The sequence below is a fragment of the Peromyscus californicus genome, unplaced genomic scaffold (genome assembly GCF_007827085.1).
Source record: "Peromyscus californicus insignis strain IS unplaced genomic scaffold, ASM782708v3 Scaffold_8__1_contigs__length_139910024, whole genome shotgun sequence".
Classification (NCBI taxonomy): domain Eukaryota; kingdom Metazoa; phylum Chordata; class Mammalia; order Rodentia; family Cricetidae; genus Peromyscus; species Peromyscus californicus.
In genome coordinates this window covers 135169362-135187287 of record NW_026294606.1, presented here as the reverse complement: position 1 = coordinate 135187287, position 17926 = coordinate 135169362, and the positions used below count along the sequence as shown (strand labels likewise).

General features: G+C 44.6%; 1 protein-coding gene across 6 annotated transcripts in view; it reads left to right on the top strand.

The window, feature by feature from the left end:
• The window catches only part of Nr3c2 (nuclear receptor subfamily 3 group C member 2), a 333780-nt gene that overhangs the window by 278566 nt on the left and 37288 nt on the right, over positions 1 to 17926 (top strand). The gene's annotated exons all lie outside the window — the stretch shown is intronic.

Here is a 17926-nt window from a genome sequence, read left to right as displayed (position 1 = left end):
TTGAGGTTAAAGCATATCTTTTAAAATGGCAACATAAATGAATATCCTACTCACTTCCCTGGATGTGAAAGTAAATCTCTTTATCACTAAAAGCCATGAGCAGTGCTAAGGAGATGGCAGAGTGCGAGCCGTGCAAGCGTGGGGACTTGCGTTGGGATCCCCAGAACGTGTGCGGCAGTGCACATCTGTAATCCCAACTCGTACAGCGGGGGGGGAGATGGATACGGGAGAGTCCCCTAGTCTGGTGTGTGCAGCCAGTGAACAAGGAGATCGTGTCTCAAAACTAGGTAGAAGGCAAGAGCCAACAGCCGAGGTTTTCCTCTGACCACACACACATACACTGTGACACACACGTGCCCACACACATGAATACATACATGCTCTCATATGTACACAAAAGAATTTTAAAATGTTTGAGCAGTGACTAGCAACTTCTCAGTCAGTAATAAACATGCAGAACTGTCCACAGCAAGCAAAGCCCCATGGTAACTGTGGCAAAGGGTGCAGAAGAGAAAAGAATGCAGTCTGTCCCCTCATGTTCTGCGGTATGGTTGATGATTGCTGGACACACGAGACGTATGTTCATGAGTTGAGGACTAACGTGATGAAAGCCAAAAGGCCGGTGACAGAATTTCATAGATGAGTGCTCCAGGAATGGAAAGGGAACACGATCATTGTTTATCTCCATCTGTTTGTGCTACTATAACAAAATACCAGAGTCTAAGCAATTTATAAGCAACATAGGTGTGTTTCTCACAGTTCTGGAGGTTGGGAGATTCAGGATCAAGCTGCCAGTAGGCTTGGCATCTGGTGAAGGGACTTCACTCTGTGGTTGCTTCTAAATGGCACTCCTGCACAGGAGAATGGATGCTGTGCCCCACAAGGATGGGAAAGTCCAAACTTGCCCCTGTCAACTTGATAAAGATTTTATGTGGCTTGAATGTGAAATGTCCACATGGGCTTATGTATTTGAACACTTGGTCCCAGCCAGGCAACCTTGAGTACATGGCCTCACTTTATTTCCTCTCTCCGCTTCCTGACCACGGATGCAGTGTCCAGTCAGGGTTCTCACACTCCGGCCACCATGCTTCCCCTGCTACCTGGTCTACATTCTCTCTTACACTGTAAGCCAAACCAACACTTTCTCCCTCAAGTTATTCTTTTCAGGTGTTTGATCAGAGCAAATGCAAAGAGAAAAGTAACAAACACAGACCCTAATCTCATTTTAACCTGTGAAAAGACCTGCCTCTTAATGCCACCAGGCTGGCAAGGAACTTGAAATACCTGAAGGGGGCAGCGCATCCACAGGCAGAGAGGTTCCGTTCCCTTTCCCTTGTTTCAGGAAGTGTCCTTGACATCTGATGGCAGCCTCCATGCACATCCAGTTCTTTGTATGGAACTGCACAATGAAGAAGGGACGTTGGTTGCCACCCCTCTTTCTAGCCAGGCCACCCTGTGCGCCACCATAGCCTGTGTGCTGCTGCCCTGAGACCTGCCTGAGACGCACAGGGAACTGACACATTAGAAATCCTGGTCTTAATGCATTGCTTTTAGGTGATGAGCACAAAGCCTCAGCAAATCATTTGTCACTAAAGAGCAATGGCCCACCCCTCAGTTCCAATTAGGAGCTCACAGACTTTCAGAGTAAAGGGGAAGATTAGAAAATGCTAGCCGCTATTTCCCGGCCATCTTCACTAGTGATTTTATATAAACAGACACACCAAATAAACCTCTAGGCTATGCCCTGGTAAGCTCTGTGTGGCATCATGCACTATGCATGTCTTATGGGAAACAAATGTCATGCCTGGTGTCATGGCCGAGCGGTGTCACACTCCTTTCACCCAGTAATGAATGATGCAGTTGTTCATAATGTCCTGAACAAAATCTACTCTGTGACAGATGTTCAGAATCAGTAATAAGGGAGGACATGTGACCAATGTCTAATAAATTAATTGAGTTGAGCATTTTTTTTCTACTCAAGCAGACAGTGCACCAACTTTTATAGAATAATTGAAACAAAAGATGGTCCCTTCATCCAGAATTATGGCACCCTAGAAATGATGCCTAGGACCCAGTTTGATTACCAGATGTAATAGTGTCACTGGTAACAGAGCTCTTAGCATATCTTTATCTCATCTAGTAAGATTTTCCCAGTAAAGGAAATCTGTGAGCCTGTAATGTGAGCACAGTCGCTATCCTACTTTTCCCACCCCAATATCGACACACACCGGTCACCTCTTCGAGGCGGCATGGCACACACCCGGGAAGACAGCTGCAGGCAGGTTCATCAGAGCAGACATCTTCACAGCCCCGTTTCCCAGGTGCTAGGATGATGTGGTCCTTGCTTCAGGAAAGCTGACCCCACCAGGAGCTGGTGGGTACAGATCTGGATTGTAATGAGGGAAAATTGTTTGTCCTCCCTTCTTATCTAAGTAGTCTAGAAACAGTCATAAGCTAGCAATTAACCTTGTTCACATTCTGCAATTTCAATAGGGATAAAATCCCTGCCGCTTGTACTCCCCTCTCACAAGTACCTGGAGCCACTTATTAAGATTAAATGACTTCTTTGTAACCACTATTGTCTGTGTGAAGGAAGACTAGCCTCTGTGTTTTCTTTTAACGTCTACAGCCTACAGCTGAGACACGGTAGTTAAAAACTGGACTTCCCTGAGCCAGGAAGTTCTTTTCTATCCCCCTTCTACGTGTCCTGTTGTCCCTGCATGTCCAAATGGAGATTAGTAAAGGATACTGATACCAGACCTACAGATGTAAAATGATACACACCCTCCTCACCTTCAGACCTCCTGTGGATACTTTCTGCCTAAAACAATGGGAATGGTACCAAAATAATTGTCCCACCATATTGCCCACTAAATAATGACAAGGAAAAAAAGTCCGTACATGTTCATTTCAGATGCAGGTTTTCTCTAATATTTTTAATGCACCTTTGGTTAGATTGTGAGTATAGAACCATGTACACGGCAGCCCAACTAGATAGCAGTCTGAGGTAACAGGTCTTAACCCAGTGAGCATTTATGGAGCTCTCCTGGGGTGGGGAGCACTCTCTTCTGTTTTGGAACTGCAGCTCTGGGGCCAGGCTTCCTCAGTTCAAACCTTAAAGTAACTGTTGCCTGTGAGCGTCCACTTAACCTAAGTGTCTTGCAGTAAGTAATCACTGTAGTCAAGTGAATAATTAGAGTGAGGATGTGTATGAATGTCCCCTCCAAGGCGAGAATCATAAGATCTGCTTGTGGAGGAATCCCTGCTGGATACGGTGCTGGTGTGCTCCCATGCCGAAGGCCCTGCTGCTGGTGCACATGATGATCTGGGGTTCCCTTTAAGGCTTTGCCATAGTTTCCTCATCTCACAGTACTGTGACTTCTCCAGCCACTTAAGACGTCATCCTGAAAAGTTGCTTCAAAATCGCTTTTTTCCAGTCAGTTTTTTATATTGTCTCGGCCTGGGGAGAGGCACAGCTGAAGGAATATGAGCATGAAGCCTGTGCTTAGCACTGGTGTGATGTCATTCAGCAGTTACTCCGTTTACATTCTGCAAAACCTGAGGTTTTGCAGGTGACTCTGGCTTTATGCTTTCTTTCTCGTACCCCAAACTCTGCTGGCACCTGAAAGCAACCGCTGATTATATTATTTACTGGGGCATGTCTATAACTATACAGGTGCAGGTTGAATGCATGCCTGTGAAGGTCAGAGGACAGTTTGGGGTGCCATCATTCCTTAGGAACTGTGCACCTTGTTTTTTGAGACAGAGTCTCTTGTTGTTCTAGAGCTCTTCAATTTGCCTAAGCTGTCTGGCCCCAAGAAGCTGGCTGCCTTTGCCTTCCCAGCATTGAGATGATGAGCATCTGCCACCAGACCTGGTCTTCTGTCTTCGTTGTTGTTTTATTTTATTTTTTACTTGGGGGTCAAACTCAGGTCTTCATGTTTATATGGCAATACTTCACCAACTGAGCTATTGCCCAATTCCTGTATATTGTGTTTTTAAAGCTATGTTATGAATGAATGTTTTTAAAATGCCATGTGTAATTTTTTGTTTTGTTTTGTGTGTTTTTTTTTAACTTTTTACTGATTCTTTGTGGATTTCCCATCATGCATCCTGATCCCATTTATTTCCTCATCCCTTTGTGTCCACCCTCTACCCTTGCAACCTCCCCCCAATAAAAATAAATAAAATTTAAAAGAATTACAAAAATAAACAAACAACAAAATATCTCAGTGTGGAAGCTGTAGTGTGACACAGTGTGTCAGGCAGTGTACCCTTTAGTCCACACGTCTTCACTTGTAAGGAGTGTACCCTTTAATCCACACATCTTCACTTGTAAGGAGTGTACCCTTTAGTCCACACGTCTTCACTTGTAAGGAGTGTACCCTTTAGTCCACACGTCTTCATTTGTAAGGAGTGTACCCTTTAGTCCACACGTCTTCACTTGTAAGGAGTGTACCCTTTAGTCCATGCATCTTCACTTGTAAAGAGTGTACCCTTTAGTCCATGCATCTTCACTTGTAAGGAGTGTACCCTTTAGTCCATGCATCTTCACTTGTAAGGAAGGGTTCCTTACAATGATTCATTGGTAGAGTGGAGGCCTCTGGCTTCTGCTGCACTGTCAATACTGGGCCCTCACTGGGACTCCTCTTGGATATCCTGTTGTCCTGTGTCATGGAGATCCTGCAGTTTGGGATCTGTAGGTTTGTCCCCTTCATACTCCAGCAGTTCATAGATGGGGTGGGTGTTGGGGTAGGCTAACTCATAGTCCTGGTTCTGGGCCTGGGTGGTAGCTGGATTGGTCAGCATCCCTCAGGGCAAGCTCTCCAGCACTGCCCCTGCTAGCCCATCCAATGTTGCAGGCAGCAAGGGGCGGGGCCAGTTCTCCTGCTCTCACACCCTCAGGGCCAGCTCTACTGTGCTGCCCAGGTGAGGTGTAGGGCCCTTCTTCCTGAGTGCTGTAGCTGGTGAGGAGCAGGGCCAGCTCTCCCACTCTTATAACCTCAGGGCCAGCTTTCCCAACCTCCACAAGCGTCAAGGGATAGGGGAAGGTATCTTTCCCTTGTCCACTCTGTCGTATGGCAGATGAGGGGTGGGACCAGATCTTCCACACATGTCCATGGGACAGGATCACTCAGCCCCCCCTGAAGGGCCAGCTCTACTGTGCTGCCCAGGTGATGTGCAGGCCTAGCTCTCCATAGAGTTGCACTTGGTGAGAGGCAGGGCCAGTTCTCCCTAGCGCTGTAGCCAGTGGGGGGCAGGGCAAACTCTGTGCAAACCCATCCTCACTGCCTTCTGTGGTAATAGGAGCCACCAACATCAATGCAGACCACAGCCGTGGCAGGACCACGGGTCCAGACATGGCCCTTGGCAGCAGCCCGGGCCCAGAGGACACCATGGCCCCAGGTGGCAGCACAAGACTCTGATCTGTGTGGCCCCAGCAGCAACACAGTCCTCGGACACAAACATGGCCCTGGGTGGCGGCCCAGGCCATTCACCTGTGGCCCTTTGTGGGCCATGTGTAATATTTATGGGGGGGGGCACAAAATACTTTTCTTCCTATCCTTCTAGGGCTGTCAGTGGTAAGGGACAGATGCCATGTCATTAGGCCCCTTCTAGGTTTTTAGTCACGTATTGTTTTCAACATCCATTGAAGTCAATGGAAATTGGGGTGCTGACGTCCAAGGACAGTTTTATGAAAACATATCTCTCTTGGAACATCAATTTAGGTGACGAAGAGAACACTGGGTTGGCTTCTAACTAGTGCTAGAACACTCTATTGGAGGTTAATGGAGAATAAATGGATGTCCTTGAGACCACTGGGCTGCCAATCTCTCTGAGGCATCAATCCAGGAAAACAAGCCCAGACAGAATTACATAGTGATCCCAGGACCTGATGGCTGAGCTCTGCCACTGTAGAGAAATTCTGTACATCCTAAGGACAGAGCCTGCACAAGTGCCTCCTCTGTGTCCTGTTGTTCTGGGACAACCTCTTAATGCCCATGGTTGGGAGAGAAATGGTAAACTTGTATAATCTGAAGATTCAAATTGAGGTAATTTTTATTCTCATTAAGGTTTTGGGGGAGAGACTGTTTCTGAATGCTGTTTTTTTGTGAACTTTTTTTTTTTTAATGACAAGCAGTCGGGAGCCATCTGTTACACTGTCCATGGAACAGGATGTTCGATATATCCCAACCTGATGATGTGTTGTGATCTCAAGTTATTTGACTCACTATTTAATGAGACCCGTGCTACCTCATGACGAAATACCACTCACGGTCCTAGAGGCAGATTGCTGAAGTATAGCTGGCTTCTAGCAAACCAAGTGGCCTTTCTGGTGGACCTGTGCCAGAGTCCAGAAACTCAAGGGCATTCACCCCGGCTCCACAGCTCAGCTGGTGGAAAGAAAGTTAGAGTCACCAATACCCATCACTTTGAGAAATCTATGTACTGCTCGCCTCACCCCATTGTGAACGTGTGCCGTATGAAAGCCAGTCATGGGGTGATACGTGCTCTGAAGGGCAGAGGCCACAGTGTGCGCAGTCCCTTGGGTTTAATGCAGGGCAACTGTGGAGTATTTCAGTTGTCGTTTTGCAGGACTTCTCAAGTGCTGTCTTACACACCCTCGAGCTGTGTGAGTGGGAAGACGGGTTGGTGCGCTGTTGCTGAAGAGTTTGGAGTAAACAACACCGTCGTTCTTTTCCTGGGTCCCCGCAGGTAGCGGAGCTGGAGAGCTGTACCAGTGGTGAGACAGGGTTCCATCGACTAAATGGCAGTTTAGGAAAGACAGAGAGTAAGACAGGAAGGTCCATTTTCATCTTCCCATAGGGCACCAGCACTACAACAAACAGGTCTTTGGGGACTGTTTCTGGGTGACCTTTTGTAACCATGGCTTATTGAAGACTTTTACCTCTCCTGCTTTCTAAAAGCCTTGAGTGCAGCTTGCGATAAAACATGTGCGGCTTAAACACAGAGGACTGATGAGAAAGGAAGGTAAAGGCAAGCTGTGGGGACGGAGAACAGCTTTGTGTCCTATAAAAGAAGAAAAGATACCCCCTCAAGCCTTGACAGAAGCTACATGAATAAATGCAATTTTAGTTTCATAACCTCTGTCAGAGTGTAGTAACATGATTTGTAAACAGTCATTGTTTTTTCAAAACTTGGTAGGGGTGAAAATACACTTGAGTCTTGCTCCTTCATGTGTGCAGCTTGGGGGAGTAAAATCCAATCACGGGGCTGTGTAGCTAATCAATAGAATTTTCTCATCGCAGAAAGCTGAAACTGTGCCTCTTAAGATCATCCTGTCCCCATGCTACTTCCTGTGACTCTCACTCCTCAGAGAACCCCACGGAGGTGAAACCATACAGTATTTGTCATTGGTGACTGGCTTATTTTACTTGGTGTACAACATAAAGATTCCTTTGTGCTGAATGGATGGCTCAGAGGTTGAGAACCCAGATTTGGTTCCCAGCACTCTAACCAGTCCCAGTCATCTGTAACCACACTTCCTCTGCCCTCCATGGGCACCTGAACTCAAATGCATGTACCCACATGCACGCAGCATGTGAGTATACACACACTTAAAAATGATAAAAGTAAATATCTTTTAAAGATTCCTTCATGTGAAGGAATTTCCTTTTCAGCGCTGAATAATATTTTATGTGCACGTACCATACTTTGTGCACCTGCTCATCTGTTGATGAACACTTGTCCTCCCTGCATCTTTTGACTAACATGAATACTGCTGCCGTGAGCTTTCATGTACACATGTCTTCGGATGGTACACTGTTGATTCCTGCAGGATTCTTTAAGTACAATTTAGATCTGAGAAGCTTTATCTAGTATCACAGGCCTTCGTCTCTTGGGAGGCAGAGGCAGGCAGAGCTCGTGAGGTGCAGACCTGCCTGCTCCGTGTCATGAGTTCCAGGCCAGTAGAACTACAGCCAAAAGACCCTGTCTCAGAGAGAAAGAGAGAGAGAGGTTTTTCCAGACCCAAGTTCAAGATTAGATTATCATCCCCAGCAGCTATGTGGCAATGAAGCAGAGCTGGGAGTTGCCTGTGGTTTGGTTGACCAGATACCTGCTTGCATCAGAGTAGTGGTCCTAGTACTGTCATTTGCCATCAGCTGGTACCAGATGGCCATCTAAATAGATGAAAGACTATAGGTCTTTTTCATTTTTGTTTTAGTTAGGTAAGACCATACCTGAATACCAAAACATGTTCTTATTGGACTCCCAACAGTGGGAGTTGGGGCGTTTCTGACTCCTCTGTCTGCTCTTGGGACCATTTTCCTTCTACAGCCTTGATATGAGGGTTTGTGCCTAGTCTTATTGTAGTTTGTTATGCAGTGTTCCGTTAATATCTCTGGGAGGCCTGCTGGGTTTTTTTTTTTTAAGGGAAACAAAGGAGGAATGGATTTGGGAGGGAGGGGAGGTGCCGGGGTCGGGGGATGGGGGTGGGGGCTGAGAATAGTGGAGAGAGGGGGAAGCTGTGGTTGGTATGTAATGGTATGAGAGGAGAATTTTTTTAAAAAATACTGTTACATTACACCTACTGTTGAATTGATTGCCCCCATAATGTAAGATAGCACAGTACCATTGATATAAAGCGATCGCATGAGTGCACTTCATTGCTTTATTGTTTGAGATTTCCATACATGCGCCAAATATGTTTTGATCAAATCCACTCTCTATTCCCTTCTTCCAATTCTTCCTACATTTCCCTACCATTTATGTCTCCAAACTTCATGGACTTTTTTTAAACCCATTGAGTCCACTTAGTGATTCTTGTATGTGCATGGGTATAGAACCATCTACTGAGGTGTGGGTCACCTCTCAGGAGCCCCATCCCTGAAGAAACTGACTCTTGAACCAGGAAATAACAATTCATTATAGATCATCTTTGGAAATACCTCAGTTTTAAAGATCAAAAACCATATAACACAACAGACACATTATTTTATGCATAAAATGGATGAGAGAGAATTTTAATAATAGGTGGGCCAGAAACATGAAGGAAAAAAGATAGCAAGGTGGTGTGAGTGCCTAGACAGGTGTCCAAGTTGTTTAGATATGAAATTAAAACTAGCCAGTTCACATGCACATCATTTCAGTTTTGAGTACTCCATCCACCCTGATTTTAATGGGCTATGTCTAATCCCTACTATTATTATAGGACAAAAAACATTCTAACCCAAATTTTCTTAAAGTAGCAAAAACAAAATATTTTCTCACTGTGAATATTCACTTTTTCCCAAGTGGAATTCAAGTGGGAGAGACTGGGTTACTTGACGCAACATCCTAAAGCTACTTCCAAATGGTCATGAGATTTTAGTTTAGTGGGGTGGATGTCCCAGCAGAGGACCCAGTAAAGCCACAGTTAAAAGTGAAACTGATTTCCCAGTTGGAGAAACTTTCAAGTACACAGAACTGTTGAAGTATTTTTAAATAATTTCCCAGCAGTTAGGCATCATAGCTATATAATCCTGGAATACATAGTAGAGCGCATAGTATATATGTGTTTGCATGCATGTTCAAAGTTTTATTTTCACAATTTTTTAACCCAAGGGGCTGGAGAGATGACTTAGTAGTTAACAGAGCATTTGTTGCAAGTCTTTTTTTGTCTTGCCAGCCAGCTTCCAAATCATGACACAGAGACTTATTATTAATTATGAAACTCGGCCTATAGCATAGGCTCATTTCTAACTAGCTCTTAAAACTTAAATTAACCCATTCATATTAATCTATATCCTGCCACGTGGCTCGAGGCTATTACCTCTCCTCCTGCACACCCTGCTTGTTCTCTGCCTTTTTCTTCCCAGCATTCTCTCTGCCCCCCCAAATCCTGCTGAGCTATTGGTCATTCAGCTTTTTATTAAACCAATCTGAGTGACACATCTTCACAGTGTACAAAAAGATTACTCCACAACAAGCACTTACTTCTCTTGCAGAGGACCCAGATTTTGTTCCTAACACACATAGAGGCTCACAACTATCTGTAACTGCAGTTTCAGGGAATTTATGCCTTCTTCTGGCCTCCGTGGACACCAGACACATACTTGGTGCACATACATGTGTACAGGAAAAACATTCATACACATAGAAAATAGAAATAAATCTCTTTTTAAAAATTCTAACCCAAGATTCTTAGAATCGGATCTGGATTTCTATGCCCATTTTAGGAGTTGTATTTGCACAAATTCCAGTTTATTTTATTCCACAACTTGAGAAGATGCACAGAAAACTTGCATGTGCGAGTATGTTAGTGTATAGAAGCAGAGAATAGTGGCTGCTAGCCCTCTACATGTGATGCCCGGACATCTCCCTGCCACCTCCATTCAGCCCCCTGTTGAAGGTTGACTTTGAGTACTACACTTATTTTTCATTTTCAGTGGCAGAATACAAAGTTGCCTTTCTTTCCCAAAGTCGTCAAGTCTAATCTTACTTGATGATACTTGATTACTCTGTTCAAAATAAGATACAATCATTAAATGAATAAAATCATATAGTAGAATCTTTCTGCAAAGGCATATTGTAGTGCTAACACTGGTATCGTGCCAAAATATTGTCCCTGTTACTACTTCTTTGAAAGTACCTTTCTGTACATTAAATCTAATTGTGCAAAATAATGTGGTGTAGTTAAGTGTGTTTATAAGTTGGCCAGCTTATTTTCATGAATTGCAAGCTATATTGAGTACATAATCTTCCTCTTTTGGAGAGGAATTTGGAAGCACAAAAGTTCTACTCCATGATGCAGAACAAAGGACAAACAATGAACTCATTGATTACAAAGGCAGTGCCATCTGAAGCTCTCTGTGTAGTTCAATGACTGGAGTGGATTCAAAAGCCAGTGGTGCCTGAGAGTTTAAGTCAAACACCAGGGTTTGGATCACAGCTTCCTCACATACAAAATCCTTCATAAACATGAGGATAGTTCTGTAGACGAATTTCTAAGCGGTCTTATTAAATAAAGAACATGGAGCCAAATATAGGGGTGAAAGCCTTAGAGATCAGGGAAATAGTGAGAGCCTCCAACCACCTAACCTCACCAGCTCTGTAGCTTCCAAAATGCGAGCTACTTCCTGTCTAACCTGCACCTTTATTGCCTTGCTTTTCTGTCCTCTCATTGGCTCTTAGCCCAGCTACCTCACTTCCTTGTTACTGTCTGTCTGTACAGACCTCCAGGTCTCTATGGTTGGTGCTGGGATTAAAGGCATGTGTCACCATGCTTGGCCCTGTTCCCTAGTGTGGCCTTGAACACACAGAGATCCTGCCTGCCAAGTGATTGGATTAAGGGCGTGTGCTACCGCTGCCTAACTTTTGTGTTAATGGCTTGCTATTTCCTCTGATCTCCAAGCAAACTTTATTAACATACAAATAAAATACCACCACATTTCAGAACAAATAAAATATCACCACATAGTTCCTTACAAGACATTGTGAGAATTAGTGAGAAGCAATTCACCTCTTGTGTGCAGGAACTCTCCCTGAACACACACACACACACACACACACACACACACCACACACACACACACACACACACACACACACACACACCGGGACGTCAAGGTTATTCAACGAAGGGTTAAAGGACTCTGTTCAGACCTACGTGACACAGATCGCTTTCTTGAGGTGTGCTGCCACGTGAACCTTCTCATGTGCTCTCAGATCAAGTCTGAATCTTTCTCGGTCTGCTGTTCTGTGTGTGGATATTGTGTTAACACGGCTTAGTAACAAACACCTTGACACGAAGGTGTTTACTTCTCATGTTCAGCATTAGGACAAGTCACTTCTACCTTGTGAACATCTGCTGTGTCTCTCCTCTGCCCTTGGTGTACTAGCCTATATATAGAAGTGATAATAATACACTGGTTTTTTTCTTGAAAATTCATTTTAAGAATTTAATGCTTTCTTGGCTTCTTTCAACCAATATGAACCATGACTTCTCTAGAAAGATTTTCTCTATTACAATTGAATTTTTAAAGAACTAAACTCCACACAGTACTTTATGCTTTGGGAACTTCTGCATGGTTCATTCCTATGTCCATACAAGGCTGGAATTATTCATGGTATTTGGGTTTTGCCAGTGAGAAGCTTGGACCTCAGAAGTCACAGGATACAAGCCTCTGAGCTGTGTGGCACTAGCCCCTCATGGCAAAGCCAAAAGTGCCTGCTCCCCTGTGGAATAGGTCGGTTAAGACTGCAAATGTGTATGAGTGACTGGGAGCTCCTCAGTTGGTAGAGTGCTTGCCCCAGAAGCACCAGAACCTGAGTTTGATTCCCAGAACCAGTGCTTACACTCCACATGATGGAGACATAGAGACAGGTAGATCTCTGAATTAGACAGCTAGGCTTTGCCTACTCAGCTCCAGGCTAGTGAGAGACCTCATCTCAAAAACACAAGGGCCTGGCACCTTCCTCCTCAGCATGCCATGCTACATTCTGACACAGAAAGTTGTCCTCTAGCCTTCACACTAACATGAACGCATGTGCACGCACACATGCACATGCACACGCATAAAATGCATAGGAGGACACTTTCAGAAGCCAATGTTAAGTGCATGTTTATATCAACCACCATGGGCACCTTAATTTTGTAGTCTCCTTAATACTTTCCTCTCTCCCCACTTTTTGAGATCTTCACAAATGCCATATTTAATTTTGGGGCCACTTAATAATCTTACCATCTATAAATGGCCAGTATCCCTCTGCTTACCGTCACCATCATCTGCACATTCATGTGCCTTCATGTCTGTGCTTTAATTACTTCTCATTCCCTTTCCTCCTCTTTCTTCTTTTATCATGAACTATATATTGAGTAAAAGTTGATACTTAGCACTTGTCTATCATATCGTTTTTGACTTTTAAAAGGCTTGGTTGACCATAGGTCCTCTGTTTAAGAATTGTGTAATTAACAGAATGGTAGAACTGAACCTTTCCCTCCACTCTTAAACACATAGAAATTTTGCACAAATGAAAACACAAAACCCTCTTAAATATATAGGCAATCTCAAAAGGAGAGGGCAAGCAGAGCTGGAGAGATAGCTTGCTTGGGAGACGCAGAGCTTTCCTTATAAACATGTGGGCCTGTGTTTAGTCCCAAAGCCCATGTGAGAAGCTGAGCATGGCAGTGCGCACTTAGAAGCCCAGGCCTGGGAAGAGGAAGAAGGCAGACCCCTGAGAGTTGCTGACCAGTGAACTCAGGTCAATGAGAGGCAAGTTTCAAGCAGCAAGGTGAATGGCACCTGAGGAACAACAGCTGAGCTTCTCTGGCCCCCATACTCAGCACAGGGGTTGTGGGGGACAGGTCTGCTCAGCTTCTCTGGCCCCCATGCTCAGCACAGGGGTTGGGGGGGACAGGTCTGCTCAGCTTCTCTGGCCCCCATACTCAGCACAGGGGCCTTGGGGAGGGGACAGGTCTGCTCAGCTTTGAGCTAAAGTTCCAGTTAGCCAACAGATGAGTGGGTGCAGACATCTGCTTTAGGGGTGCATGTTAGAATACAAACAAGAAAAGGACTTTTGTCCCAGCTGGGGTTAGGGCCTGTGGTAGAGCCCCATGCATAAATCCAGGGCCCTGCCACCAAGAACACTAAAGCTCAGCTACTCTTTGACTAGCCCAGGGACACGGCAAGGAAGCAGAAATAAGGAACACAAGCCTGTGCCACATCAAGTGAAGTCCAAATTTAAACTACGTGAGTCCTACCAAAAGTGCTGAAGCTGAGAAATTAGCAATAAAAACTCCTCCAGAAGAAGTAAAACACTTGTACTTGTGGCAGTTCTAAATGCCAACACTTCCCAGAGAGTTCCTTCCACAAGCTGGTGCCCATACAGGTTCACATAGAAGACTGTGTGCCGAAGTAATGCATGTAAATGTGCATGCTGGCATCCTAAAAATGAACCTAAAAATCTGAAAGATGCTATAAAAGGAGCATGTTGAAATGTCTGGTGATGTAAAAGAAGCCATAATAACCATGAGAAGAAATGTCTTATGGGAAGTCACAGATTTTTGAAAGAATCTTTTTTTTGAAAGAATGTCTTCCCTCCTTGTCATGGCAAATAGTGCATCCAAAACTCAGGCCCCAGACACAAGCAATGTGAAGTGGGCTCAGTCTGAGTAACAAGAATGATATTAGAGCATCCCCACTCCTTGGTGTGACAGATACTGCCGCCAAAATTCAAGCCCTAAGCACAAGCAACACGTAATGTATAAGTAATAAGAATAATTAGAGGGAAAGAGGTCATTCATGATTTTGATAGGGAATGGAGTACACAGGAGGTTCTGGAGCGGAAGAGGGGAGGCTGGAAATAATGTAAATACAATACTCGTGCACGAAACTCTCAAAAATAATAAACAATAAATAAACTATAGATACTAAATTGTGGGTTTGACATAAACAAGGGAAAATATTTAGTTGGAAAATAAATGTGAAAAAAATCACCTAGAATGAAAATATGAAGAAAATGTCGAGAATGAAAAAGAAGTTGACGACAAGAAAGGTGGGGTGTCCCACTAACAGAACTCGGGGATGAGCCTGCTGGCTGCAGAGGCAGTAGCAAAGGACTATGTGTCAGAAACTGCACTGTGCCTCTAACAAAACAAACAAAAACCAGTCCATCCCTAGGCACACCTCAGTGAAAGAGCAGGCATGAGAAAAACAAATAAACATAATGCTACCAGCGAAAATTCAAGTTAGCTATGAGAGATTAAAACTGTATGGAGTTTCCCCCAAAGCCACGAAGAAGGTCCAGGCTTCATGGAATACTAGCCTGAAAGTACTGAGAGAAATGACCTGTCAACCTAGAAATCTGTAGCTTCAGAAGGCAGCCACCAAGCAGCTGGTTAATGACACTTTGAAAGAAGTTGAGACTCAGAACTTCAGTTGAAAGAATCACTAAAACATGCTCTACAATGAGTAAGAAATTAAACCCAGGAATGATGCACGATGGACGAGAAGTGTTGATGCCCAAAGACACTGCTGCATCCAAACACACGGGTGGGCTGCACTGGAAACGCGGTAGAGGGCTGGCCTGGCGTGCGAAAGGCCTGGGTTCCGTCCTCAGCACTGCAGTGGGGAGGGGAGACTGATAAACACACAAGAAATGCAGTGGAGGTGAGAGAGGCAAAGCAGCTTTGACGGTGACCTGAAAAGTAATGTGGGTTGCAAGCCCTGAAGACCATTGACATGGAGACTGGGAAGCGGTAGAAGAGAGATGATGTGGCGTTCTGAGAGCTTCCTGTTTCTCAGGGGAACTCTTCCAGTTAACTGTAGACGTTTAACTATGCAAGTTCTTCATTCAAAAATAATCATGAGTTGTGTGAAAATAGAGTGTGCATCTCCTAAATACAGTAGAGAGAGACAGAGAGAGGAGCTCAGAAAGCTGGATGGATCCAGTTCAAAGAAGAAAGCAGATAGAGGAGCACAGTAGGAACAGAGGGAGATGGGGGTTAAATGGTGGGACAATCCAGCATGCGTACTCATCACAGTAAGTGAAAACAGATTAAACCGAGCTATTAAAACGGCAAATGCTTGGGATTGGACAATGGCAAAACTTGGAGGCTCTCAGACTTTTTAAATTTGGCTTTTTGCTGATTAGATACATGTGGCAAATTTTAAACCAAAGGATTAAAGTTGGAGAGAATACATCAGGCAAATCCTCGCAAGAAAGAGGAAGAAAGAGAGGGAGGGAGAAGATGAAAATAAAGCACACGAACTAAGAGAAAAATCTGTTCAGAGTGAAAGGGGAGGAGGAGCTGGGCATACGGCCGTATGCTGGTGCTCCAGACATTTGGAGGTTGAAGCAGGAGGATCGCGTGAGCCAGTGTGTGGTCGACACAGGCCTTGTCTCTTGGGGGTGTGGGGTGTAGATTAGTTGACAAAATGCATGTCTAGTTTCAGTCCCCAGCCCCATATAAACTGGGTATGGTGGTGAGCGCCTGTAATCCAGGAGGGGGTGGAGGCAGGAGGATGAAAACTTCAAGTTCATCCTCAGCCATTCTGAGCTACGTGAAACTTGACTAATAAAAATACTTGTTATTATTATTAAAACAGTGTTACTTGATGATAGGAGGATTGTAAATATAACAGTATGGGTAGAAATGCGAGGAGGCAAATCATGGAAGAAGAAATGGTCAGGAAACATTGGAAAAACGGTATTGAGCTGGTGATGCTAGAATGGAAATAAAAGCAACTATGAGTTACCCCTTAGCATGTGCTCATCAGATGGCAAAGTAGTTGGGACTGGATAATTGGTAGGATGTGGAATGAAAGGGCCCTGCTGCTAGGAAGGAGTACTAATGGCCACAGGAGGCCTAGGTGAGCAGTTCTGTACCCAGCTCTTCTTGTAGAAGCACGGGTGTTCCTTGGGCATCCTTTGTAACAGCAATAGCAAGCTGTGAATCCATGTGTGCCCTCCATTGAAGATCGCTTTGGTAAATTGTGATGGGACTGGAGAGATGGCTCAGTAGTTAAGAACATGTCCTGCTCTTGCAGAAGACCTGAGTTTAGTTCCCCAGCACCCATGCCAGGCAGCTCACACCTGCCTATAACTCCAGCTCTAAGAGATCTGACACCCTCTGGCTCCCATGGGCACTGCATTCATGTGTGTGTGTGTGTGCGCGCGTGTGTGAACACACACACACACACACACTTTTTTTTAAAAATTGCTGAAAGTTGTGATGTTATTCACAAACAAAGCTTGCAGCAGTCAGAGTAACTTCACTTAGAGTCTCTGGTATTAAAATAGTTACATCTCATACTTATGTGTGGAGTGAAAATTAGTTACTGAGGGACGTCATCTCTAGCTTCAAATCACTGCATGATATTACAGGAGCATGCGTTGTTTTATACACACACACACACACACACACACACACACACACAAACACACACACACACACACACACACACACATACACACACTTAATAGATTTGTCTGAGAACAAATGGTAATCCCTCAAGCTGATTGTTCCCATCTTGAATAAGGAAGACATGGGCCAGATCCAGTAGAAGAGAGATTAGGCCTCAACTGTGCCATGATGAAGCTGTTTAAAGATCTAAAGCAGGTATTGCAATGCTGTTAGCATTTGTTATGTGCTTAATTCTGGGTAGTAGATCTACAGAATTTTATTATTACTGTGTGTGTGCACGCGTGTGTGTGTGTGTGTGTGTGTGTGTGTGTGTGTGTGTGTGTGTGTGTGTATGTTAGATATTGTCTTAATGTAGCTTCTAGCTTATGACAGGAGGAGGAAGACACTATACTATCCAGAGCAAAGCGCGCCATATTTCCCTGGCTTCCTGGCGTTCACCTCTTGGAAGAGCCTTGGCTCCTGAGGGCAGAGCAGGGCGCCTCCTGGAAGGAGGATGCAGGGCAGGTGCTCACCTGGATACACCTGGAGAAGTGCATCAGCCTCGTGGCCCCTCCTGTCCCTTCGGTGTGGCATGTCCTTTCCTGTTTCACCAATCATCTCTCACTATGTATTCAAAGCCTCCCAACAGGCACGTTTTTTCTGAAAAAATCTAAAAACAATGAGCTGCCTTGTTTAACCCTTAAGGAAAGACAGAAGAAAGACCTCTTTGTTGTATAGCATGATTTTTTACAGAAATATTTGGCCAGTGGAGTGAGGGGCTGGGTTGGCTTTATGGATGGAGACATGTCTGTATATGGTGACAAGCCGCCATGTTGCTCTGTCTTGGTTAGAGCCAATTCTATTGAGGTCCTCATCTTTCTAAATTGCCTTAAATTCCCTGTATCATGTATGTTGATGAAGTCAGGAACAGATGTACTCTATGACCTCTGTAAAGGAGCCATTTGGAAATAAGCATGGGCATGACCACCTTCTGCTCACTACATCTAACGCAGTCCTTTGCAAAAGTCCGTCAGTCTGTCACACCTGCAGCCAAAAGGACCTCATCCTGGGGCTTCC